Source organism: Linepithema humile, chromosome 1 (genome assembly GCF_040581485.1).
Source record: "Linepithema humile isolate Giens D197 chromosome 1, Lhum_UNIL_v1.0, whole genome shotgun sequence".
NCBI lineage: Eukaryota > Metazoa > Arthropoda > Insecta > Hymenoptera > Formicidae > Linepithema > Linepithema humile.
The window spans coordinates 38060466-38087628 of NC_090128.1; the positions used below are offsets into that span (position 1 = coordinate 38060466).

The window sequence follows — 27163 nt, forward strand, 5'->3', positions numbered from 1 at the left end:
TTATTTATACGCAAGCTAGGACGCAACGCGACGCGCATGATACTTCATTCCGTTGCTTCCGTACGCTTCGTATACGTTTCTTATTAACTGCACACTGACAGGCAGACATTGTACTCTCCGATCGACTTTGATAAGTGATTAAAGCTCATTCGAGTACAGATCACATCTTGCACGTTTTAAAATAAGATAATAAAAATAATATTAATTTAAAAATATTGATATCAATTCAGATTTTGATGCTATACATACCAAAAAATAATCTATGTATATAATCGTGAATATTTATGGCACGAAAAATGAAACGCGGTATAATATCAGTTTTAAATTATTCTTTTAAACTTTTTAGTTAAAAAAAGTTATGCAATAGATCAAAATTTAACAGCTTGACATATAGGTGCAATAATATGAAAATCATATTTTAAAAACTGTTAAAAAATACATCAATCTCTTTTTATTTTTAACAAATAAGAAAGCATCTATTATACGGTAGCGTAAAAGAAGTCGCAAAATTTTGAACGCGACTAAGAGAAGCGCTTGCAAGACCGAGTAAGGGTCTCGAAGGTAAGTGGGGGTGTCTTAAGCACCACGTCGCTATATTTAGGACGCATCCTTATCTCCGACGACCCCTTCTAACCGCAGTTTTGAATCGTGGCGCGCGCGCCGGCGCTAAGCGTCGGCCCATGTCGGTGGTGATTCCGCGCGCGGGGTGGACAGAAGAGGTTGTACTCTCACGAGCGAGACAGGGACGGACGGCGAACGAGGGAAACGAGGGGAAGCAGAGAGGGCGATGGAGAGAGGAAGGTGCTGAGGAACGAGAGAAAGGAGAAACCCGACGAACGATGGGATAACCCCGTGAGTGGTCAAAGGCGTCGGAGCGAGATGGTTGACTGTCGCGACGAGGGGGATGAAACTGCTCACGGGGGAAAAGGTGTCGTAATGAAGCTCTGCGAGAGTGAAAGATAAAACGAGACGGGAAATAAGTGGTAGGGGTATGTAGAGGGAAAGGGAGCGCAGAAAAGCCGCCAAGAGGAAAAAGGAGCACTAGAATTCTGAAGTTAGGAGAAGGGGAGAGGGGCGATGGGGGACAACACCGTAGGCGAAAAAAGGAGAGACGCCAAAGGGGGGCAGGAAAATAGAGAAGGATTGTCACGCTCGACACTTTAGTGGGGGGTGAAACTGGTGGGGCGGTGTGGAGTGGCGCGAAAAAGGAGAGAGAAAGAGAGAGGAAGGGAGAGAGAGAGAGGCAGAAGAGAGGGAGAGAGAGAGAGAGAGCAGGATAGACAGAGGAGGGGTTGGAACGCGTAGAGACACAGAGCCATAAGAGGGTTGATGGCGGCCGGGGTTGGCCCCAGTAGCACAGTCGCGCGCCAAACTCCCGTAAGAAAGCACATAGCCGGTGCTTCGACCGCGCTCTCGCGCAACCTGCACCCCCACGTCGACGGACGGACGGATTTTTTCCAATCTCTCGGCGACGAGTTCGAGAGTTCGGGCCGCTGACCGGCCATCCTTGTCGCCGCGCGCTTTCGCATCCGCACCTCGAGAGGATGATACTACTACCTGTGACTATCGTTGAAGCTGGGTTATTCGAGATACAACCGAGTTTTTCCTAAAGAAAACTGCACTCTCGTCGCAGATCGTCGTTGAGACCATCGAAACGAGCATCGAAACGGACGGACTTAGCGGGTAAGCAGCTATTTGCCATTAAACGTTAATCATATATTGGAGAACAAGTACGTTGATTTCGAGCGGTTGGTGGGATGCTCTGCGAGACACAGCTGTTGAGAATCTTTATCTGGTTGCGAGCTGTCTAATACGTAATATACGAATCTGATCTGTCAATCGTGTTACTTTAAAAAACATTTCGAACGGGTTATTTTAGTACACTGAAAAATACGATATTCTTACGCACAACAGCATCGCCTGCACGTTGATTACTTTGATAAAATATCTGCTATGTGTTAAAGAACATCAATGCATTTAAATGATAATCTAATTAAGAGAGAGAGAGAAATGTTTGCGGTATATCTTCGTAAAAAATGCTTTACTAAATTCCATCCTAAAAAATAGTTGTGTGCATTGATTGATAATGGATTAGATTTACTTCATAATACAAAAGTTATTTCTCATTAATTGGTATTCTTCAATATTTTAATATTATTTGACTGGTACTGCAAAGATTTGTTTGCGAAAAAGTTTGTTGATTCCGAAAAATATTGCCGAAAGAACTAGCATGCACGCTATTAAAGGTTAAACGCGAGGTGATCGCGCTTGTCGCATTTGCCTTGAGTATTTTGTATTGTCGGCGAATATTTATATTCGCGTTTTGCGCGCGGCGTTACATTTTGTGTGACTGGCGCTTGACATAATGCAAAAGTTTTCGAATAGCCAGATGCGACTCGTCTCTGCGAGCGAGAGAAACGCACACACCGTCTCTTCGGCGCTTGTTGCTTGTTACTGAAAGTAGTCTAATTTACCAGAGTGTCTCGTTCGATATACCGGGAACGTATCTCCAGGATCTATGCATATCCTCGCAACAGTGTCGCGTAAATGCTTTCTGATTAGCGGAATTCTTTTAAATTCATTTTAAAGTTTCGTTAATCGTAAGAACGGTTGTTTTTATGAATATTACCATTACTGTATCGACAATTAAAAATCCAATAATTAAAAAATGACATAAAAATTTTGTGAAAAAGAATACGAGACTGTCACCTCAAGTGTCAATGAAGTTGTACGTTCTAAATATATCCATCTAACAGTTACAATAAAAATAGACGTTTTAACTCTCTGTAATACAGATTCTCTGTGGTAAAAATATCAGTGAACATCATCATCGAAACGTATTGAACTTTTTTCATACAAATGTATTCCTATAACGAACTCAAATAAAAAATAATTATCAATATTAATTTAATTATTAAACTTTGCAGAAATAACAATTTTTAATTATTTGGTATTTTACTATTAATCTCTACAAATAAAGATCTATCGCGATACAGTCAACTTAATATCATCTCGAAAAAAAGTAACGAATCTATACAACTAAAAAAAATCGACAATAAAAATTCCTTGTATTAGTTTAGAAAGAAATCAATTTGCACTTATTTCAGACAGAATAATGGCTTCCGATTTATGATAATAATTATGATTATGTCAATCAGGTCATGCAGAGCGATGCTACGTCGCTCGATTTCATCCATTATCGCGAAACAAAGTAGCCTAAGCTCATTATGGCGCGCACTGATCGGACGTGTTGCACACGTGCAACCAAACGTAATATTGTGTCGGATGGGAGGCGAGTATACGACAATTTGTTCGACGATTCATCGTTTAAGCGTCGTGAGATTAACGCGCTGTACGTGCTCTGGCAAATGCTGCAAAATTGAATCTTCATAGCGCGTTACAGGTTCTCTCTCTCTCTCACACTCACACTTTCTCTCCTCCCCCTTTATCTCGCTTTCTCTATTTCACTCTCTCACTCACATTCTCTCGCCTTCTCGTCGACACAGCTGCAATGTTACTGCGCTTTGGTGAAGATGCCGTGTAAACGCATAAATGCCGCGACGGCGGCGTCAGCGAAAATATGTACACGTCGATACTTTGGAGAGTGGCGAGTGTTTAGATCCGCGACTGACGGGTGCATCGTTACGCGTGATATAACGGAGATGATCCAAGGGCCGTCACTACATGCTAACATCCCGTTAACGGGATTAAGTGCCAATTACGTTCTTACCGCCACGAAATTACGTCGCATGGTTAAACTTCTAATTCGATAAGTGGCCGTTAAACTGCACTCAAGCTGTATCTAGCGTATTCCAACAACCAATCGTTTGTTGTTTGCATTGTACGTTTCGTAGTGTAGCAGTGATTTCTTTTGAGTGCGATCGCTATGTAAGAGGAATGCATAACCGCCAAAGAACAAAGAAATTATCATCAAAATTAATATCATTTTACACATTGGACATTTCAATTTATGTGGAAATCACATTTTATAAATTATCCAAAATTTAATTTAAAATATTTTGTAAGTTTTGGATTTATTTGCTCCTAAAAATTAATATTATATTCAGTGATGATTTATGTTTATTTCTGATGTGGCGTAAAATGTAACACATTTTATGAAATCCGTGCATTCCGTGATTGAAGTTAATAATTGTGAGATTCAGTATTTGGATTTTCTTCTCGGATTACTTCTCTCTTGGATTGGTGCAGCTGCATCTCTATTGTAGATAGTGCTTTTACGCTTCTCTGTTTCAACGTTGTTGGTTTTAAGACGTGTCCCATCGTCGCCGTAAAAGTACGCTTAAACTCGGCGCAATTTATTTCGCTTTATCTCTCTCTACCTTACTTCTCTCTTGCTTGCGTATTTTACACACGTAGATGATTTCATATGAAATCTTTATTTGCCCCTGTCATCACTGCTTCCAGGTTTTGTAAGTTGTTTTTTACAGGAATATATGTAATGATAAATTTTTTGCATATGTTTTGCGATTTTGCTTTTCTCTTTAATCTAAAGAAATGTGCGATAAATATCATTGCTCTAAAAATTATTGCAAGTTATTGCGAAGAACTTGTTAATTGCGGACGCTACAATCTCACGATCGTGTTTCAATTTATCCCGGCCCTCCGTAATTTATACGCAATTTATGCTCAACCCCTCTGCGCAAGACGTAGCATAGACGTTTATCGGGCTCTCAAGCAGTCTCAGATTCATGTAATATATAGGGTGTCACAAACATCGCGCACTTTTCGACCCTAAAACTTCTTTGGTGAAATGTAAAGCCAATTTTCCAATTTTTCGCGAAAATGTAAATCAAGAATGTAGTTGTCGAAAAAAATTCGCAAATACTCATCGAGACCACGCTTCAGCGTGTATTCGTATCTTTGAAATTAGCCAGGAGTTAATTGACGTCACTGATATCCGTAGCGCACGCGGTAAATAGCCGTAAGCGATGGCGAAAGCCGGGGAAAAAAGAAGAGAAGAAAAAACGGGAAGCGCAGGTATAAGGACGTAGAGAGGACAAGGCCGACCCCTGGTAATTTTCATTCCGGACCGAGGCTCTGAGAGTCTGAAACGTCGTTTAAGGAAATCTTGCCTTAAGTCGAGAGCCGTAGCGTTTAACGCAATTGGAGCTCATTTAAAAATCCCATCAAAAATGTACTCGGAAATATCTGCGTGTCCCTGCCTTCCTCTCGCGAGGATCACCAACCGCCCCCCCCCCCCCTCCCTCTTCCGTTGCCGCTACGTCGCCCCTCACTTAAACCACCTCCGGAGGCTATTTCTGCGGCCCTGTCGTTTCTGCCTTACTATCCACCCTCTTCTTGATCATCACCCCGGTACTACTCTCTTACACGACACACACACACACACACACACACACACACATTCTCTCTCTTTCGCTTTCTCTCCGCTCTCCTTCTCTCTCTTGCTTCGTGGTCTTCTTCTTTCTCTCGTTTCCGTCATCGTTTCCTTCCCTCGAGCATCTGACGAACGCAGCTCGAAGAGCTCGAAAGAGAGACAGAGCTAGGGGCTGTCTGATTGGATTGTAAGCTCGATTTACACTACCTTCGGTTCTCCGGGCTTCTCTCTTTCTCCCTCTCCTCATTGAACGCGAGCCGACACAGTCCGTCTACGTACCAATTTCACGAACCGGAGCGTTTTAGGAAGTTAGTGGACAAGCACGAGCGCGAGCGCGACGCGCCGAACAATAAAATAACGCCGACGGTGACCGAGTTACAAAGGACAAGTTACACAGAACTAAATAACGTTTGTTTAACAAACGTTTGTTTAACGTTTTCTTTTTATATATATATATATATATATATGTTTGTGAGTGTCGAGGTCAGAATTTTGAGCGATGGGTGTAACGTTTGTCGACTGAAAAATCGTTTGTTATCGTCGCATTGCAACGAAATCTTTTATGATGTCGAGATTTGTATAGATTTATACGCAAAAAAATGAGAAAAATTTACAGTTAAACAACATTATGTATCGTTAATACACAAAAAAATCTTTAAATTCCTTAAATCATTAATAATATTACATTAGAATAAATTTCGTTGATCTTGGAACATCACATAAGAATAAAAGCGGTTAAAATTGCGCGCGAGTCTTTGACTGAAACTTGAACGAATTCACGCCGCGGTGGTATCGACAGAAGTATCGACAACTTCGCATTCGCGAGCATCCGTCGCGCTGTTAGAACGTCGCGCCGAGTTGAATGACTCAATGATTGCAAAGCATCCAGAAAATTTGTTTTCGCAGTAATGAAGTGCCACCGTTAACGAACTCATTGTTCACAAGCGGAGTTTTGTTTCTTCGCGTCCTCGCCCCGATTATACGCTTCGCATTATTCGCTGTAACGATTAAATGGCTGCCCCGCAACTTACTCATTAACGTGCGAAAGTAGTACAGCTTCGGTATGTAACATAAGCTGAAGCCCGCTCCATAAAAAGATACTTTGGCATATAATAGTACTATATATAGTACCGTTATTATTAATACCAGCAAATGCTTCATAGATTACATAAAGCTGTTTAATGTTTATAAAAATATTTTTGTATAAATTAAATTTTTGAATCTTGTTTAAATTTGTATTTAAATAATATATTTGATTATATATTAAAAAAATTACATCACAGAGCTTTATTATATACATGAATTAATTTTACTGTATCATCATGCAATATTAAAAACATTATAATTTGATAAAATTCTAACGGTATTTAATAAAATGATAGAAAGCAATCATAAACTGTGAAAAGATAAAAAAAAAACGGAAAAGAGAGTGATGAAAGAAAAACGTGTCTATTTTCGATTCGACGAGATAGCCGGCTATTGTGTAGAACAATCTAACAATTTTATTCATCTTGATCGTGCAAGTTGGTCATTTATCCATTTATTGCAACAAATATTGCTACATTATAATAGAAGAAGCGCGAGCCAGCAGCAATTATTTTCCAACCATGTGCTCTGCTCATATTATTTCATCATTCTAGATTATCTTTTTCGCGTCTCACGTAATCGCGTAAAATACGATAAAAACAGGAAAAAAAACGTTAAATTAAAACATACATACTTATACAACTTGAATATATAAATAAATTAATTCGCGAAATTTTTTATAACAAAAGCCAACGTTACGGCAAATTGTTAAATAAAACGTATATCATTCTTGAACTCTGTAATGAGAGAAAAACACCACACTTCGTTAATAATTATATCAAACTGTTTGTTGAAATTTTTAATATCTGAAATTTATATCGATACAGCATTTACTATGAATTATGTTCTTCTCTTTATTGCTTTTGCTGCTCATATTTTATCTTATACTCTTTATTGCGCTACGATGCTAATGTAGGCAGACACAAGGCAGGCAGCGATTATCCGCAAGTAGTCAATGGCCGACTTTACACCGGCACGACGTAGTTCGTACCAGGCGGAGTTTAATATCGCCGAGCTGCTTGCTTGCGGCGATGTTGTCACTTCTGCAAGCTCTTCCCCGGCTGGCAAGTATCTTAATCTTTAATTATCGCCCCTCACCGTCCTTAATTACGGCGTAATTGTAGTTAGATAGCGTATCAGTGTCCCGCGCGCGGAAAAAGTTTGACGGCGGATGCCCGTCGGTGACATCAGCGTGAACGACGTCAATTCCAAGACGTTCAATTATCAAGGGCCGATAATCGGCCAGTGAATATAGGCAAGAAGAAAAAGACCAAAGGGGGAGGAAGACGCGGTTAGAAAGAGAAATGAGGATAAACGTGAGCCTCGCCTTCTTCCTGCAATGAATTTCATGCCAGACGATCGCCGCGTTAACCATCTCACGCGGCGAGAAGATTTCCGAGCTTCTTCTTTTTTAATAATGCTTTTCCGCCATTTCCTGGCAATGCCTTCGACGCTCGAAGATTTCTTCACACAAATAATTTTAATCCCATAATGAGCGAGAGATCAACATTAGAATATAATCATTTTCGCATTAATTCGAAGCACTTTTTGTGTTGATTATTAACCGATATATTTCGCAGCTCAAAATTATAGACTGAATGAAGCTTTACGTAATTCTTCGCTCGAGTTTTTCCTTTGCTTTTAATCGATAATAACATGTCCGATGGGATCGTCCTCAATGGACGAGAGATTCAAAGGAAAGAGAGTAAAGCCTATATCATCGAATGCCCGCCGCCGTATGGTTATACATTTTCCGGTAAAGGCAGGCGACCATTACTCCCCAGTGCGAGCATAATTACAATAGGGTGGGGAGAGATACAGGGGCGATAGCTTACATGTAAATTGCTGCTTAGAGCGTCGATCGTGCCCAACTCTCTATCCCGGCAGCTAGATTAGAAGAAGCAAGGAGCCTCTTACACGCTTGACTAGCCACGAGGCTGCGCCACCGTAAAGAAAGAGGATCGAAGGGGTGAGACAGGCTGGATGGTTCGCAAGTGTAAAAAAAGGTGCAACGAAAGACCGAGCTTCGAGGTAAATAAGGTGAACAAAGAAAGAGAGAGCGACAAAGAGAGCGGAGTATATAGAGGCGGAGAGTGAGCGAAAGTGTGCGGAGGATGATACTCGAAGGACGCTAATTCGGTGCCGGGACGATAATCAAGCGGAATAACGGTGGATCTCGCCAGCCACTCCGCCTAATCTCGCGCATCTATATCGAAATAAGGAGAGATAGCGACCGAGAGCGTGAGCTGTGCACGATCTACTCCAACGTTCGTAATTAGCATCCCGTCGGGTGCGGAGGATGAAATAATACGCGTGAAATATAATCGTGGCCCCGTCAAATATGTTAGATGGATATCGAGTTTTAACTCCCAAGTTTTCTTATTAATATAAAAACAGGCAATATTAAAGAGAGCAATATTCATATAAAAGATAAATAAAACAACAATTATTTTCTTTATAAAGAGCCCACCGACGCTCATCTCTGTGGAAAAAATAATCTCGACGGTGTGACTATATTCAACGACATTCTATAAGCAAGATAAATATAAGATTCCGACTATATTAAGATCGACGACCGTTTTGAAATGACGCATAGTTTTGTAATAAGAACATGCGAGAACGTCGTCTGGTGTGAAATATCCGACAGAAAAGATCCGACGGAAAAATATCGGCGGACGCGCTATAGCCAATAGCTATAGCCAATGAACTCGCAGCGATTCTTCCGGCGTCTGTGCGTATAGGCGGCAATCCTATCTACGCGCATACATCTACTTTCGTTCACGATTTTCCTTTCCTGCCTGCAAGGCAGGGGATTGAGGACGTCGTGAAAGGAATCGGTGAAGAGCGGAGAGGCCGCCGCCGCCGCCGCCGACGACGACGACGACGACGTCGACGACGACGATGATGAAGAAGACGACGACGACGACGACGACGACGAATCGCGCATGGCATAATTATATAATATTAATTTACTATTAATATTTTTTACTATTAGCAAGTATTTAAAAAATATATTTTTCTGATATTGCAGCACTAAATAAAACATTTTTATTATTTTATTTAAACCTATATGTTATGTATTCTATACATTATCATAAAATTTCTATTATGCCGCAAAAAGAATTTATTAAGATAAAGATATATTGTAACAAAAATAAAAAGTTGGTTAAACTTCGCCAAATTTCTTACTCAATATTGACGAATGCAAAAGGAGGATGTTATCACATTTAAGTTAATTCAATTTTTGTTGGATCTGTTATCAACAAGCGGATATCGAGTCAACAAATATCATTTCATGGGTTATCACAATTATTAATAGCTCAATAATTTTTTATATTAAACACTTTTCTATTATTAAGCTTGCTAGTCACAATTTCACGATAAGGTACTTGTGAGCAATGTCCTCCGAAAATATGTCAATTACGTGCAATATCTATAACGAGAACTTTAAAAAGCGAGATTGCTGACACTAACATTTAAAATTAAATCCCCTCTTAATGGTAATGGCGAATCTTGTGGAAAACAGCCGACGATAAAATTAGAGGCAAAGCCTCGAACGCCTGTAAAATTTTATTTTATTCGCCAACCGGAAATTCGAGTTGGATTTCTCTAACTACGTCCAGTAACATTCTCATAAGCGTTTCAATTCTATTATGAGACCCGTAAAAACCATGTACAACTCTCTCTCTAAATATAATAATCCTAAATAGTAATCTTAAATATAATAATCTAATAAATAATCTACATAGAATACATATTACAATCTTTTCTTGTGAAACGATCTTGTGATACACGATTTGTACGGATAAAAACACAAAACTACATTTGTTCTACTTAATATCATTAATATAATTTATAATAAAATATGGAAATTTATATAAGTCATATAATCAATACTTTAGATATAAGGAATATTTTTTCAACAGTATAAAACTAATAAATTACATTTAATAAGAAACATAAAATTAGCTTTAATTTGTTACTGCTATGGGATTATTCGCTAGTAAATTTGCAGATTGCATAATCTTAAAATCTTTCTTCGAGATGGAAAATATCCCATCCTACGATATTCTGCACGTAGATTAGAGAGCCGCTCGAGGTTGATTTTAAATCCTTGGCGCCGGAAGTTCTCTTGCCAGGGAATACTAAAGTAAATCGTCGCGATTCTAAATCCTACTTCTCGACGTGACAAACAAAACAATTTCCTTCATGTATAGAAAACCAATTGCAACCGGAATTGAAATAGAACACAAAAAAAAAACGAAGCGTTCCATAATAACGCTTCTTCAATTAATAAAATAGCCATAAGATAAAAGATTTCCGAAAAACCGTATATACGTCGTTAAGGAAGATTAAAAAACTTGTGCGACGCGTTATAATACGTTCGCGCGCGCAATTCAGCCTTCGTCGACGAAATCACGTCTGTGCGACGCGCGTGCAAGCAGGGACGATCATTCGCGCGCACGCTCGCGCGCGGATTGCGGTCTAAGCATTGCATAGACGCATCGCTTGCACCCCCGTCCCTTCCCTTCCTTTCTCGCCGTCGCGATTGCTCGAATATATCCTCGCGCTGACGCGCGTGTCGTGAGCGCACGCGAAGCCGGGATCGCATTCACGTAAATACCCGACCGTATAACGGGTGCGCATAAAGGAGAAGGTACATATGAAATATGAAGAGAATAAGAGCACAGAAAGAGAGAAAGAGAGAAAACGAGAAGAGGAGAGAAGTGGCATATATAGCGACCAGGTAATAGCGAGGAACCATCCGGCAGAAAATCTCTTCCGCTGAATATAGTTCGAGAGGATGGAAGAAGAAGGCGAGGGTGGAAGAGAGTATAATATAATGAATATACGCGAGATGTCATGCAATGCATACTAAAGCTTCTCTGACCGTTCGCGAGTTACCGCGACTTTTACCATCGCTTTTTCCAGTCCTCTCTCCCGCCACCGGTTAAGCCGACAGGCAGCTGTTAAGCCGCGAGTCGGATTGTCTTTCTGTTTTGTCGGGATCATCTTCGCCGAGACACGCCGTAGAGACACATTCCTCCTCGTTCTCACGACAATTCAGCTTTCTCCATGCCGGGCAATCGCCCCCGCGGACACAAATCCACGCTTGAGCTCGCAGAGTTCTTCAATATAATATCGAGATTGCATTTTCGCGACATAAATATCAGGTCGGCAACTTTTAATGAGGCACACCAACAACGTGGTTTATTAGCCTCTAAAAGCCAAAGCGACGTGCGATTTGCATTTCGCAAATTATTCACTAGTCGATAACATCTACAATTTTATCGTAATCATTAAAGCATTTGCATCGCAAAAATTTTAATGGAACTGTCCTGTCACGAAGCTAAAGTTAATCTAGAATCACTCTGCGCATATTATTTATGCAATATAAATAAATAATTAATTGAAACAAAAAAAAATAATTGCACGAAATAATGGGACAATTTATTTTGAACAAAATTTTTATATCTACTAATTTTTTAATATACCTGAAATTACGACAAACTTAAAATTATTGTACGTTCTACTTTATTTAACATTGACGGTAATCAATACGCGATTGTGATGACGTAAAAAATTACGGACACGCTATTTAATCGCTATTATTGAAACAGTCGGCAGATTCCAATACGCTAAATTTGTCGAATTGTCAGCTGAATATCGTCGCGTTACCAGTGCTCACTCTTTTGTCTATCGTTCCCGTTGTCTATTGAGCATTTCGCGCAATGGTATCATTATCGCTCGTATCCAATTTCGCGATCCAACCGAAACGATGGATCATTAGGCACGAATTCGACCATCAAGCCATAAGCAATTAACTGCGTCACCCGTTAAGTACGGTCAACTGGATAAACGCCGATTTGCCATATTTATTGCAGTGGGGGGAAAAAAAAAACTTATCGCAATTGTTTTTAACTTGCTAAAATGTAAATAAGAAATTATTCCAAGAAGAAATAGTCGGAATAAAGTAGTTTCATCAAAAATAATGCATCTTTAAAAAAAAACGAAACAAAATGGTGAATCTGAAATAAATGAATAGATGCGACATACGCATAAAATGTAGTGTACAACAAGACTAATAAAAAAGCCATATGAAAGAAGCTCTCTTAGAATCGCGAGAATTGTGAGAACTAAATTAAACAATTAGTCGCATTATCGCGGCGGCTAATTTATGCGAGAATAATCCGTGAGCTAAAACTGTATTTGCTCGTGATAACACCGGTAAGTAAATATTCATGAGTCTTTGAGATATTCAAATCTGAAACAGAACGCTATTACTGTTAACGCCGGTCACTCATAACTGTCTCCAAGAGGCAAGAGCGTTGGCAAATCACCATTCTATCTCATTATCACTCTTAAGGCTCTTCTTAAAGTTTAATGACAAACTAATGTAAAGTCTTGCATGTTAATTCGATAAAAAGTTATCTTTATAATCTTTATTTTATCTCCTCTAATATTGTGATGTTAAAATTAGATGGGTACTTAATAATAAACACAGAAGACAAAAAGAGTGACAGTATTTGATTTAACACGGTGTACTAATGCACTTGTGTTTAGGTAATCCGATATTCATGATCCGTTGATTCTTTTGGTTTTCATCGAAATGCTGACATAAATCGGTAATGCGTTTATATTAAGCGTCAGATATCTAAGAACAAGTATGCAAATAATACTTTGTACCAAAAACTTCTACCACAAGAGATGAAAAATAATTTCCATTTCGTTCAATTCTACCGATATAAAATCGCAAAAGTCGCGAATGCGAGTTATCCGAAAACGAGTGATCGACGGCATTTGCCGAATTCACCGAATCCCGCCGATAAATTCGCGTGGCACACCGGAAAGCTGTAAATTCGATAAATACCGCACGCTCGCACGACGGTTAAAGCTGCGCGGCTCGGTCACCCAGTTCATTCGCAAAAATTAACGCTTAAGCCCGGCCGGATAAAACGCTACTGAACGACCATTGATCCCCATAAGCTCTCCAGTCGTGCTCCCTGATATCCGACGCGGAATCGCGCGTATATGCGGCGAGATTACACGCACGTCCTCGCTACGTGCTCGCCACTTAGACGAGATGAATCCCGGCGCGATGGACATGTATAGAGCGATCTAAAAAAGGAGTCGAAAATGTGGTGGACATAATACTCACTAGAATAGACGGAGAATGGTCAATCAACGCAAATCCTACATGCATGAAAACTTATACAGAAATACACATAATTTGTTTTCTTTGCGAGAATGACAATTGGATACAAAATAGGATACGCTACAGCAAACAGTTTTATCCTCGTGTGCTTATTCGTTTGTATTTCGGCTTGCTTAGAAATAAATTCGAAATAAAATAAAAAAAGAGTAGACATTGAAAATATGTTAACTTAACATCTTCTTTTCTAAGTTCTATAAGTCACTTGAATGTTTTGATCGTTTTTTGGATCACCCTATATACACGATCGGTATTTTTATATCTCTTTCCTAGACCCTAACTCCCGTACACTCGCGTATATTCTCGTTGTCGGCGCGATATTTCAGTTAGCAAGCGAAATAAAAGCGCTTTGGCGGATGCAAAACAAAAATCGAGTGAATAAATTTCACGATCGTAAAAAAAAAAAAAAAACATTCGTTTGCGCACTTAACAATTTCGAATCAGATAGTTGATATGCATGCGTGGCGATTAGTAGGGATTGCTACGACAAAGTATGATGTACGTTATAATTGGTGTTATCAAAACAGTATTATTGGTTATCATCGAACGAGAAACAAGATCATAAAAGATTCCTTTAGTGACTTTAAATGGAAGTTAAAAGATGAATTAAATTTACAGATAGAAATAATTTCATTGACGTCACATGTATTATTTCTGACAACATTATCAAGAGAATAATAACATCAGTGTCAAGCCCTTAATGAAAGAAATTTATTTAATATCTTTATTTGCAGCTTGATGTTATCATTAATAAATAATGTCATGATGTTACATATATATATATATATATATATATATATATATATATAAAATGTTACAAAATAAATGACATAATGTTACATAATGAATATTTGTCCGAAAAAATCGATTCGAGCGTCTCGACTGAAACGAGGTTTTATCGCAGTATCTTCATTGATAATAACGAACAAAGCGGTAATAGCTTAAATTGAAAATATCCTACTGATGTCTATTGTTACGCAGCACAATGATTTAACAGCAAAAAATACGGGGAGTTATCAGTATCAAGGCAAGAGAAATGCGTGATTGTTCCACGGCTCGATAATAAGACGGAACGTGCGATTGGCAAGGGATTTAATGCGAAAGAAATTCGCCGATCAAAAGAACGTCGCCCGATATTTTCTCCTCTTAATGTCGCGGAAGAGCGCTCTGAATCCGGCGCAACTATTCGCTCTTTTTCTCCCCCTCCCCCCCCCCTTCCCTCTCTGTTTTTCTCTCCTTTTTTTTTTTGTTTTGCTGTTCCGGATGCTCGATGTAGCCTACGCATAATTAAAGTCGTCCCGAACTTAGATTGGCGAGAATTGCGCATCCACTCTTTGGTAAGCGCACGAGGAAATTGGTGCTCGCAGCTCGAGAAACTTCGGCGGGCTCTTTAATTGGGAGAGAGACGCTGCGCGAGATGCCGGAAATGGAAATCGACCTTGAGTCGCGGATATGCTTAAAATTTCGTTAAAGCGCTAAAAGGAGAACCGCAGTACCGCTCCTGTCGACCGCACCAAAATCCATTTCTCGACCGCTCGAAGATAATGTCGTTCTCGCTTTCACTCGAAAACAAAAACAGATTAATGAAGATCGATGAACGAGTTTTAATAAATATATATTTTTATACACCAGACAGTTTATCGAATGTATCTATCTTTTATATCTAATTTATTCTTTGAAAAATATATTGGACGATATATTTCAGGATTTATGTTAAATAAGAATTAAAGTCTATTAATTAAAATCTATTAATTAGAGGTTATAATTTTGTCTCTTGTAAGTTATCCACAGCGATATATAAATATATCTTTATAGATTATTATAAATATTCAATTTACCGTAATAATTAATAATTAATGCTTAATATAAAATCAACTTTAAATGAGCTGTAATATTATCCAATAATCTGAGTTCCGGTTAAAGGTGACACGTGTTGGATATTGTTACACGTACACTTTTCGAGGGCGCGTTAAATAAGCTCTTTTTACAGCACTCCGACTTAAATGGTTCCGCGGAAAGTCGGCAATGGGATTCGCGCGTTTACTTTTAAATATAATAATTGGGCGAACGTGACGGGAATCCTCTCGAATACTGTGCAGTCAGAGCGATTTCCGCAAACGAGAACTTTTTAGCGGAACATTAGTACGGGAAAAGTGAATACGATTCGTCGATAGAGAGAACGGGAAAATGGATGAAAAGCCGCAGAGGTAACTTCCACGGGATAAAAGTGGCAGCAGGCAGTGGTGGTAGGCGAAGAATGTCGCACCTACGACTTTTAGAATCGTAAAATTTGAAATTGCCCCGGGAACCATTTGCATACCGCGTTTTGAGGGGACGGTTTGCCGCAAATTTATTCGTCTTCTCTCGTTTCCTACCCGGTTTCCTCCGATTCTCCTTTCGCTGCTCGCGCGTCGGTGAGTGAATAGAATGGAGGCTCAGTACTTTTAAAGAGACGGAAATGACGCTGAATTCGGAATCTATCAAGAAGCACAGACGAAGAATGATTACCATGCACGCATTCATGCATAGAAGAAATCCGTATTACATTTTTTATTCGCGTGAAAGAGCAAATATTCCGATATAATTCGAAACTGCATATTATAACAGATGTGATATTAATCAAAACTGCAATACACATTTCAACATTGATGCTTGTTTAAGTAAATTTTCCAACAGAAATCTTATCTGAATTGATTAATTTATCGCGCGAAAATATTTTCGCCACGATTTGACCTGTAAAGATGTGTTCGTCTATGTTACAAGTACGGCACATACATGTTGCGCAAGGATAAAAGTAAAACTTTGCACATACGTGAGAAACGTGTTCAAAAATTCTGTGCGGTATCCTCTTCGTTAACGTACTAAAATTCTATACCGGACCAACGTCAAAGATCCAGCCATTCGCCAAATTTTATAATTATTTTTAAAAAAGTTCTAGCTTATAACATAATAAAGACTATACTGTGTCGTTTAAATAATTTTCTCAAAAGACAGATTAATCCCCATTTTAGCACAAGTAGTATGATATTATAATAAGATTATTTATTATTTGTTATAGAAATTGTAGTTCAATCTATTAAAATAAATTCCGAACGGAGATGAGCTCCAATATCATGTTGCCATTATAAGCTGTTTTAACGCGGCGTTTGAGCTATACGTACGCGCATTACGTGCCCTAATTCTAACGTTTATCAGGATTAACACTAAACACAACGTAATAGCGCGCCATTTCACCGTGTTAGACGTATATGGCCGCGGCTACGGGGTAGTGGGGTTAAGTGGAAATTGTTCCGCGCGTAACCAGCTCTCCGTCGTCAAAGCCGCGATCAGTGAAACTCGTCAGAGCCTTCACTCATTTTCCTTATGTTGTACCGACGTTGAATTACTTCCCAAATAGAAAGACGTCGTCGCCTATACATAGCCTCGCACAAAAGAGAAAAAAGAAAGAAAGAGAGGGGGAGGGGGGGGGATAAAGAGAGAAGGAAGAGAAATAGCCAGCTTCTCGAGAGCGAGAAAGCGGGTCACGTCGATCGAACGGCATACGAGGAAACGGCGCGTAGATATCATGCGAGAATCGACAATATAACCCCATGCCTTCGGCTGTTTGCTTATCTATAGAACCGATCAGCGGACGCGGGCGGTAGCAATCGCCTGAAAAGCCGATAGGAAGTTGCTACTATCAGCGACAACGAGTACCGCCCATTGGCTGTACCGTACGTGCTTTTATTGCCGTCAGATAACTCGTTTGACTTACTTGGAGCATCATCGTCGACGATCGTGCCCAACGATCTTTACACTCGGACCGGGACACGCAAGTTTCAACCATTCCGAACTTACCTATCACGATCTGAAACAAGAATAATGCCACATTAGCGGTGGATTTCATTGTTTCAGCCGATTAAACATATTAATATTTATCAACGTACGGAAATAATAAAATGTTGCAAACGTCATTTTAAATCGGATAATACGGACACGCAATAATACAATAAAGTAACTCGGCCGCGATATGCGGTTTCTACTTAAAGTGGAATATGCCAGAAGAATCCGCCGCAATCGCAATGTCTGTCTACGAATGATTTATACTACTGCGGTCAGCTTAATCTGAAGCTTATTTCCCGCTATGTCAATGAACTCGAAAGAGAAGCTTGGGAATGACGAGAGAAGATGGAAGACGTACATTTTTCTGCAACTTAAACGCATCAGGATATCTAAATTTATTACCGCTTGTTTCGCGAAGTTTAATTGAATAGAAGGCGCGGCGATAGAGAGCTTTCCGTAAACCCGAAGACAATGGCGAGAGGGAACATTAATACGAGATATCCCGCGAGAACCGAGGAAGATAAAGATTGCAAAGTCAGGAAATTAATAAGTGCCTATGCAAATGTTTCACGCAGGCAAACTGCTCCGCGATTCGGTGTAATTAAATTTCTAAAGAAGCGAGAAAACTTGCATCGAGCGCCAAAAGCGGCGCCTTTTACTTCTTTTATTCTTACTCACCGAAACGCCAACAAGTTGGAATGAAAAAGTTTCACGCGTAACTCACGCGCGATAAAATCGCACGATGATCGCATACGTATTTAGAAGCGTCGGGCACATTAATCCCATGTGACCAAACGCGCTTCGTACTTCCGCGACCTGCGCAATTATCCGACCAAGCTCGACGCTTAAATTGCGAAAGTTGACGGATACTCGCGACTCAAGTTCATTATGATTTTTCACAAAACTCGCAATCAGGTAAATAACTCGATTTCGACCGACGCAAACTCTTATTGCTCGCGCCATACGACGCGAGTTCACTTGAGCACGGCTAACAGGAGCGCGAGATGAAATTACGAATTTATCGATTTACGTAGTTCAAAAACCGGCGGACGAAACACGTTCACGCGCTTTGCAAGCTCAAAACCAAACAGAAAAAAAAGAAAGCAAAAAATAATGTTTATCCCACTTTGCCGTCAGAGTTTAAATTAGAAAAATTTGTCGAGCTTGTTTATAAAAAAAATTTGTCAAACTCGACTTTCGTAATTGTGCTTATGGTTTTACGACGAAGTATAATTTAGAAAATAAGTCCAATGCAATTTCTGTCTTCCGACCAATTATATACCATGGGACTGGTCAATTTGGCTGGATGACATCGCCGACTCGATTTTCAAGAGTGACAAAACCATTCGTAAAAGTTGAATACGTGAAGAAGGAACGTCGGTTGAACTAGCAAAACTGGCTATCTCCTCGTGTATGCACATTCTGCCGAATGGTCTAGTTAAAAACCAAGTGCTCTAAATATCTCCGTCCACCTTAAATAATTTAATGTCTTTGAATGTTCTGCTCCACTTTTCATCGGCAGACCGCGAGACAACAGCCGTTTAAAAAGACAAGCGAATAACGTCACTTCCTGAATTCGCGCGGCGGTGATGCGGCATAAGTTGTGTGAATTACTGGATACGTGTCGACGAGGGACAATGACGTTAGAACGAAGGGAGAAGACGAGGGAAGGCTGTCAGATAGTAAAGCCGCGATAGCCAGACCGACTCGCTGAACCTGTTACTCTATATATGTATATATACCGTCTCCGCGTACAATGTACCCCGCGCGTACAATGCGGGCGATTGCCTGCGACACAAATGCGCGGTGTGCGCGCGCTTTCGCTGTGACTCGCTCGCTCGCTCGCTCGCGCACGCAGCGAGCAACGCGAAACGTCGAGTACAGTACGTTCGAATCGTATCTCGAACGGAAGGCGCGCAACGTGCATTGTTTCGCCCGAGCGGCAACGCCTGACGTCGCCGACGACATTTCCTCTCTTCGCACTTTAAACACCCGCGCACCCGCACTCGCTCTTCGGCTCGCGTATCTCGGGATTTCTCCTTTTCATTTCACGTATACAGGGGGTCCCGAGCATCTTCCACCTTCCTTCTTAAGAATATCAAAAATGAAGACGATCGATTATTTCGAGGTAAAACTTGAGTCGTTGGATTTATATATTTCTGACATGCAAAACAATTTTACTTTTATTTCTAATTTCAGTCGCTTATTTTTCACTGCAAAGAAAAATATTTAATATAAAAAAAATATTTGTTTTGTAAAAAATAAATTTTTGTATTTTACTTCGGATTAATTTTTGCATTTGCGTAAATATAAAAAGTGTCGTACAGAGAAATAAAATGTTGAATATTTTTAAAATAATTCTTGCCGAAAAAAACACGAGTAAATTTTTCAACACACAGTAATTAACGGATATTTAAATGTATTCAACATATTTTCTATTATATACGTGAAAATCATTCATCATACACGCGCATATCCCTATGTATCTTCGATCCACTGCGAAACCGCACCGTGAAGCCACAAATTTAGCTCAGTAACGAGATTCCATTAAAAAAATTCCTTTCGCCCGACGTGGCCGGCATTAGCAGTAACAGCAGCAAAAGCAGCAGCAATAGCGCAGTCTCAACTCGAAGCCGACGTCTCCCTTTCGTTCCTGTTTGCCGGTGCCGGTCACCCTCGCCGTTTCGCAGCGTAATTTTATTTCTCCGATTTTAAGCGACGCTCGGGGCCCTAATTTCGTTAAATGAGTTGTTTGCTAACTCGGTTAAATTCGCGAGCAGCCAGCCAGCCAGCCAGCCAGCTATCTAGGCAGGAGGCAGCAGTCTAGCAGTCAGACAGGCATGCAGCAGCTCTTCCCGGCCGGTCGTCGGTCGACCGACCAACCAGCACCGAACTGGTCGACGGGGTCTCGCACGGGTAATGGTTTGACATGGTTATTGACGTTTCAGGCCGAAATCTAATTATTTGATATACGTGCTTGTCTGCCGTCACTGCGGCATACAGATACGTCAACCATCAACGGTGCTCCTCCTGTTGACCCCCCCCCCCCCCCCTCTCTCTCTCGCTCCCGTCTCCCCCCCCCCCCGCCCCTCTCTCTCTCTCGGTTTTACTCTCTATCTCCCTATCGTCACACTGTCTACGACGTTTCCAAGCTACCCGGTATATGCTACCATAGTTGCATACGAATTGCAAATTGTTGAGAGGGCCGTCACGTTCCCGGGTGATAAAGATTGCGGAAAAACAGTTAAACGAGAGAAAAGCGGTGAATGAAAAATGTATTTTTTAACACAGTAAATTTTTTTTCTTTAACTTCTTCGAGAAACACTTTATTCAATATTCAGAATCGTGCGTTTTCGGAACACCTTTCCATCAAATTTCGTTTAATGACGCTAAACTAGATTCACAATATATTTTAGAGAGTTAATATCGGTATGCGTGCTCACAAGGAAAAACTTGCGGCAATTAAATTGCGGCATGCGAGATGCGAGGCTGGCAAATACTTGACGGAGCCATACATTAAGCATGTGCGCGACCAAAGTACAGTTAGTTAGCGTTTGATCACAAGAGCGGTCGGTTGCGCTACTCTATAACAGCGTTACGTTATAGGCCAACTCGTAATATGCTTCTCTATCGCCCGCCCGCCCTCGCGCGCATCCCGCCTTCCTCTCGACATTTGCAGGCGTGCATCTCGAGGCGGCCAACTACTAGCAACTGTAGTAGTTCCAGTCGATGCACTATATACGGCTTTCGTACGCGCTGCACGACGGTATACTTAACATAATTACAAGATATCGTGACATTGTTCCGGCATCACGATGCCGTCGGCAGAGAAACGGCAGTAAAGATCGGCGAACTTTAGTCGCCAACGGACTACCAAAGCCGATTTCCACTTCAATCTCGCCGCCTACTTTCAATCAGCTCGCCGTCGAACAAGGGTTAACCTGATCTTTCCCGTAAAATTAAATCCTTCTTCCGTAATATTCAATACAAAGATGCGGTAGTTGTGTAATAGTCGATTATATAATTCAAGTGCTGCAAATTACTACATTTTTTTTTACGTATTTTGTATTTTAACTCCCAGGGTGCAAAGCTCGTATTTATTTACTGACTCAAAGTGAATCAATACCAAGAACATTTCATCTATCTTTCCTTCCAGAATCCCGATCGTTCATTACGGCTGCGATATATTCAGATATTGCGCGCAGTTGTGACACAAGTTTGCAAGTGGGACACATAGCCACTGTCTCTTTGACATTTTCATCTCCGTCTCCTCCTTTTCATAATTTTAATCGTTACCATAGATAACGCCTCGAATAAAAGACGAAGAAGCTCTTTACAGGCGGACGAACGAGTTCACCCGAAATCGATTGCGCTTTTCATCGGCGGGAGATGAACTGGACTTTGTCAAAGGACGAGACGAGCGACCGGGCGGATTTTCGTGCGGAATATCGGCGACGAGCCGAGTCTATAGCATCAGCTTTACGCGTATGGAAGTTTAACCGATTAATGCAAAAAAAGAGAATGATAGAGAAGGAGAGAGAGAGAAAGTGAAGAAAAGAACGAAGTACTTTACGCGGCGTCTCTATCGCACCGACTCACAACGATGTCCCTTCACCGCTCTACGCCGACGCTTTTTTCCTGCCGATATTTTCTCGTCTACTAATAGGAAGGCCTGTCAATTGCGCTTTTCACAAAGCTCTCGTCCGATGCTTTACGAAGAGAGCTTTCCCGCGGCGAAAGAGCACAGATGCGCGCAGCGCAGCGCACCGCGACGCGACGCGCGCGTCGCATGCACGCGTGTCCATTGCACGTAGGACGTTGCAGGCAGAAGGACATCCGACATGCATACAGGCACGCGAGTGTTTATACACACACATGTGCACGCACGCGCACATACACGTATATATGTATGCAAAACCATGCACACACCCACATTTACGATCTAGCGATACACCGTACGTGTGTGTGTGTGTGTGTGTGTATGTGTGTGTGTGTGTATGTGTGTGTGTGTACAGCTCGTGGTACAGGGATGGACTTTACGCTCTGGTCGCCTGTGTACCCATGCGCCCGCCACAGAGTCTTTCAGGGAAGTAACATCGTAATTTCATTAGGTATCCCACTCACTGACTCATTCGCTTATTCGCTTTCTCTCTCTCTCTCTATCTCTCTCTTTCTCTCTCTCTCTCTCTCTCTCTCGCGTGCGCGTAGGCGTGCAAACAATGCCTGCCAATCTCTCCCTCTCTCTCTTTCGTCCTCCCCGTCATCGGCATCGTCGCTGACTACCCTTTCCGTAATCTAGCCCCGGACAACGAATAAATCGAGCGCACGTATCGAATGCGCTTATTAACACGGTTAACACTGACGATTAGCAGTTGGTGACAGAATATTTAGCGTAGGCGGCTTACAATAATTTCATGTCGCACGCTCTTGCAATATCATCGTAAGCACTGATTAAACGCGAGCCGCCCGTAACGATCGCGATATAATACGGCGACTGCGGTAATTTCGCCGGGCGTATTACGAGCGCAGTAATGGAATCGATATAATAATTACACGGCCGTGAGAGCAGCGCGCCGTTGTCCTCCAGAGAGCCTTCTTTCAAAGGCTGCCCCACCGGTTTTATCTCTCGGACTGGCACGCCTCACGTGCGCAGTGTTAAAATTGAACGGTTTCTTTTATAGAGAGGATATCCTAATTCTATCGGATTAACATCGAAGTTTTTGACTTTGCGGTCGACTTTTCCTTAGCAAAAATGTCGAAGAAAATCATCATTGATCACAACCTTTCGCAGAGTTTTCGGTATTAAATATCATCATTAAAACAATCGAGTCAAAGGATTGTTACAGTAAAGTTTAAATTTAATTGATAAATGTAAATAACAGAAAGTTCTTTGTACATTTACAATTGAGTTGAATTTGAATAATTTCACGAAATCGGCAACGATGCCTATTCATTGCACTGTGTTTCTAATTCAAATCCTAGTGTTTCAATATTTCTGATATAAAATTAATTATTTTATTTATTTATAATAACATTTAAAGGAAAACGATTTAATTTCTGTACTGATAAATCCGTTGCAACCCTAAATTCATAAAGTAACAAATTATTTTTTCCTTTATCAGCTTTCTATTCTTTCTCATCTATTCTTAAAACAAGGTTACATTATAATACTTACATTTTAATCCCAGCTCTATTCAACCATTTTTCATAAAACTCTGCGTTTTTATAACACTCCGCATAAGAAATAATTCTGCAAATTCTGATCTATTTAATTTAATCTGTTTCCTAAAATTTTCAGAAAAGAAAGAAGAAAAGAAATATCTAAGTCAACGAAGTTCTGAATAAAGATTAGATAAAGGTCAGACAACGTGTTGCTTATTGTATCGATTAGAAACTAATGCGGCAGAAGCAGGATGCATCAGGAAGAGGGCCAAGTATGGACGCAGACGTCCGGGTTTCGTGACAGGCGAGCCGTTTGTAAAATTTGGTTCGTTGTCGACGAAACCTGCACGATCTGCAACCACATCGACGATGCGTCAGCAGCGCATGCATCGCAGAGGAGATGCCTCGAGTTTCGCTCGCGCGTGACGGAAATAACATAGCGAATTTAAAACCGCAGGACCTCAAACAAAATCGTAACATGTGAAACATTAACGCGCATCCGTCATGCAAAACGAAGCAAGTAATATACTGTATCACAAGTAATATACTGAATAAAATGAATCGAATACGTGCGAGCATCGTATAAATATACAATTCTCCACGTACATATGTGCATTTAAGAGAAAATATGGAACATGGACTAATAAAACGATACGCATAATGAATGTTCTCTCAAATAAAAAAAATATATATATATATAATTAAAAGGTATGCATTATTATAGAATACAATTAACACAAATAATTTTTCTTCATAACATGATATATTCAACAATATTGTTATGCATTTTTAATGAAGCTGCATACAACTGCAATATTTTTAATGGTTAACCATTTCCATTTGTTTTATGGAAAATCATCTTTTTTCCCAAAATATAAACGTACTTCGACAGGATAAAAAGAATATTCTCTTCCGAGATAGCGGAATAATGCAACTACGAAAATAACAGCTTCGCAACACGACAGTCGTTTTTTTTTCTGCAATCGTAATATTTACGAGCAGCATTTCACTTTATTTTAATCGAAAAATGAGTTTGATATTTTTTAATAGTAGTTGCACGCACCAATAGATATTTTCCAAGATTGTAACATATTACACTATACCCTATTATCGTCACGATTATGCCATACTAAACGCTTTACGCAACTCATAACTTGTCGGATAATACCACTTTAGAGATACTCGAGAATCGTGATTTCAGGATCTCGGCAACAGATTAATACAAGCAGCTCCTTCTCGAAACTGGGTAAGCCCGTCCTTAAATTAAATAAATGTTACCCTTCGTTACTAAGCCAAAGTTATCGAGTTAAAAAAGAGCGCATAAGCCAAAACGCTGCTTTGAGGAAAATGCATTTAAAGTTTTTATTTTATCTTACAAAATACTTAAAGGCCACCACAATTCCATTAACTATTAACACAGTTTCAGCTGCCTCTAAATATTCTTTAAGATAAAATAAAAGCTTCAAATGCACTTTCTTCAAACTAACATTTTTTTTTGCTCTCTTTCCAGTCATCGACATAATTCGCGAATTCAAAATTGCCTTCTACAACCGATTGAGATTTTTGAAACGCAAGCGTTTCGAAACTCGTGGTAAAATTCAAGGCGGGATCTTCAACGGCCGTCTCAGCTTACGCGACGTAAACATACGTGAACGGATGCTCAAGAAGGGAAGAGCAGCCGATCTAACGAAGTAGCGAGGATCACTCGAGGTCTGCTTAGAGGTTTCCTTAACTAGAGATTAACTCGAGGTTAATTCACTTAGGAGGACTTGGCCCGGGCACTGCTCCGGGCTGCTATTAAGTATTACTACTCAGATTAGTATTACCAGTTTACTCGAGTCGCATCGCGATGCCGACGCACCGTGCCGTGTGCACTGATCTGCACTCGACCGCACTCGTGCACGCACACGCGCGCGTACGTGTCTGGAGAAGCGCAGCCAGATATTCTCTCCTCGAAAATGGCTCCCGGGATCTCGTGCCGGGGGCTATCGTATTTCCCTTAATGATATTCCCCCGCGTGAGGAACGACTTTTCAGGATTTCGCGCGACGCCGCTGTTTTACGACAAACGTGAGAATAAAGCAGCGTTACGGTAAGTAAAACGATGCAGTTATGCGCGCGGCGCCTCTATGATGCTCGAGGCATTATCGTAGATTGTGTCACGTACTATCCCCGGTGTTGTTCAGCTGATATGTAGAACAGCACAATGCTGACTTTTAAGCTCATAATTACAGAAGGGTTCATAGAGATAAACGGCTTTTAAAGCCGAAACGCGCAGCCCTTCTCACCCTTTCTATGCTCGACCCTATAAAATATTTATTCCGGCTATTCCATATGTGTTTCGTAAGTGTTTCGCTGTCATGTGCATATATTGAAAAAACTTTCTAATATATAGAGATTACTCTTTTTACGTTATAAAAAGACTTCATATAAAATTCTATCGCTTATATTTTTTTTCTCTTCTGTCTTCATCGTTCAACTATTTATACATTTTTATTAAATTATTAATTTTGGCTACAATAAACTTTTCTCCCAAAGATAAAAGCCACTACCCATAGGATGACTTAAACACCGTCCTCTGCAATTTCGCGATATTTTCTACGTCGACTACTTTTACCCTGTGTATGTAAAACAGTGAAAAATGTAACATTAATATGAAATTTTCACTCACGTACTACAGCTGATAAATATCTGTCTCTGTAAGCTCTTAAGAATATTAAAATCTTTTAGTATCAAAATCATCCTTTTATAAAAAAATTCAAATATTAATAAAATAAAATTCCACCCTCACTATAAGCTTATTTTAAGCTACTTAATTTATATCATAGAAATAATAACATTATTTGAATGTAACATAAATATATATATATATATATATATATATATATATATATATATATATGTAATATCATTAATTAAAATATTTCCCAAAAAATTTGGAAGACAAATTTATTTTATTTTTATAGCTAAATTTATAACAAAAATAAGTATTTAAAGTCATAGTAAAATTTTCTAGGAACAAATCGTCACCAAAAATAACTTAACGCGCGTTCTTCCTTCTAAAGTCTGACAATATTTTACGTTCCCTTCTTTTCCCCTTTATATACATGCGTCAACAACGACGTTTTCTCTTTTCTCGTTGCTCCTGCTCGTTTCTCGACTTTGTTAATTAGAAACGTGTCACGTATTAGCCATTAACGAACAGGCGACAGAAGCAGGCGTCTTTCTCGCGCGCGTCGACGATGTTTGACACCCGAATTGACGACCGACTGGTTGCCAAAGCAATCGGAAATCATAACGTATCGGCGCGCACACAGCATAATAACGAGGACCGGTGCGTAATGACAATTGTCTATTACCTGTAAATGGTTCGAGTGTGACCCGTGTGTAGCGATGGCATTGATATTCTCGCGCAAAATCAATTTCTCGAGTATGAATCGACCATCATTTTTCAAATCGTATATGCACAAGTACACAATGTCAATATTGATGCGAAAAATAATTTAATTAAAACCGTCAATATCT

The 27163-nt window shown here is 40.1% G+C and overlaps 1 protein-coding gene across 1 annotated transcript in view; it reads left to right on the forward strand.

The window, feature by feature from the left end:
* Positions 1 to 762: 762 nt before the first annotated feature.
* LOC105674041 (uncharacterized) overlaps positions 763 to 27163 on the forward strand; it is a 42734-nt gene continuing 16333 nt past the window's right edge. Inside the window, exon 1 of the transcript XR_010888105.1 lies at positions 763 to 1683. The gene's annotated coding sequence lies outside the window, so the exon portion shown is untranslated. The remainder of the gene's footprint in view (positions 1684 to 27163) is intronic.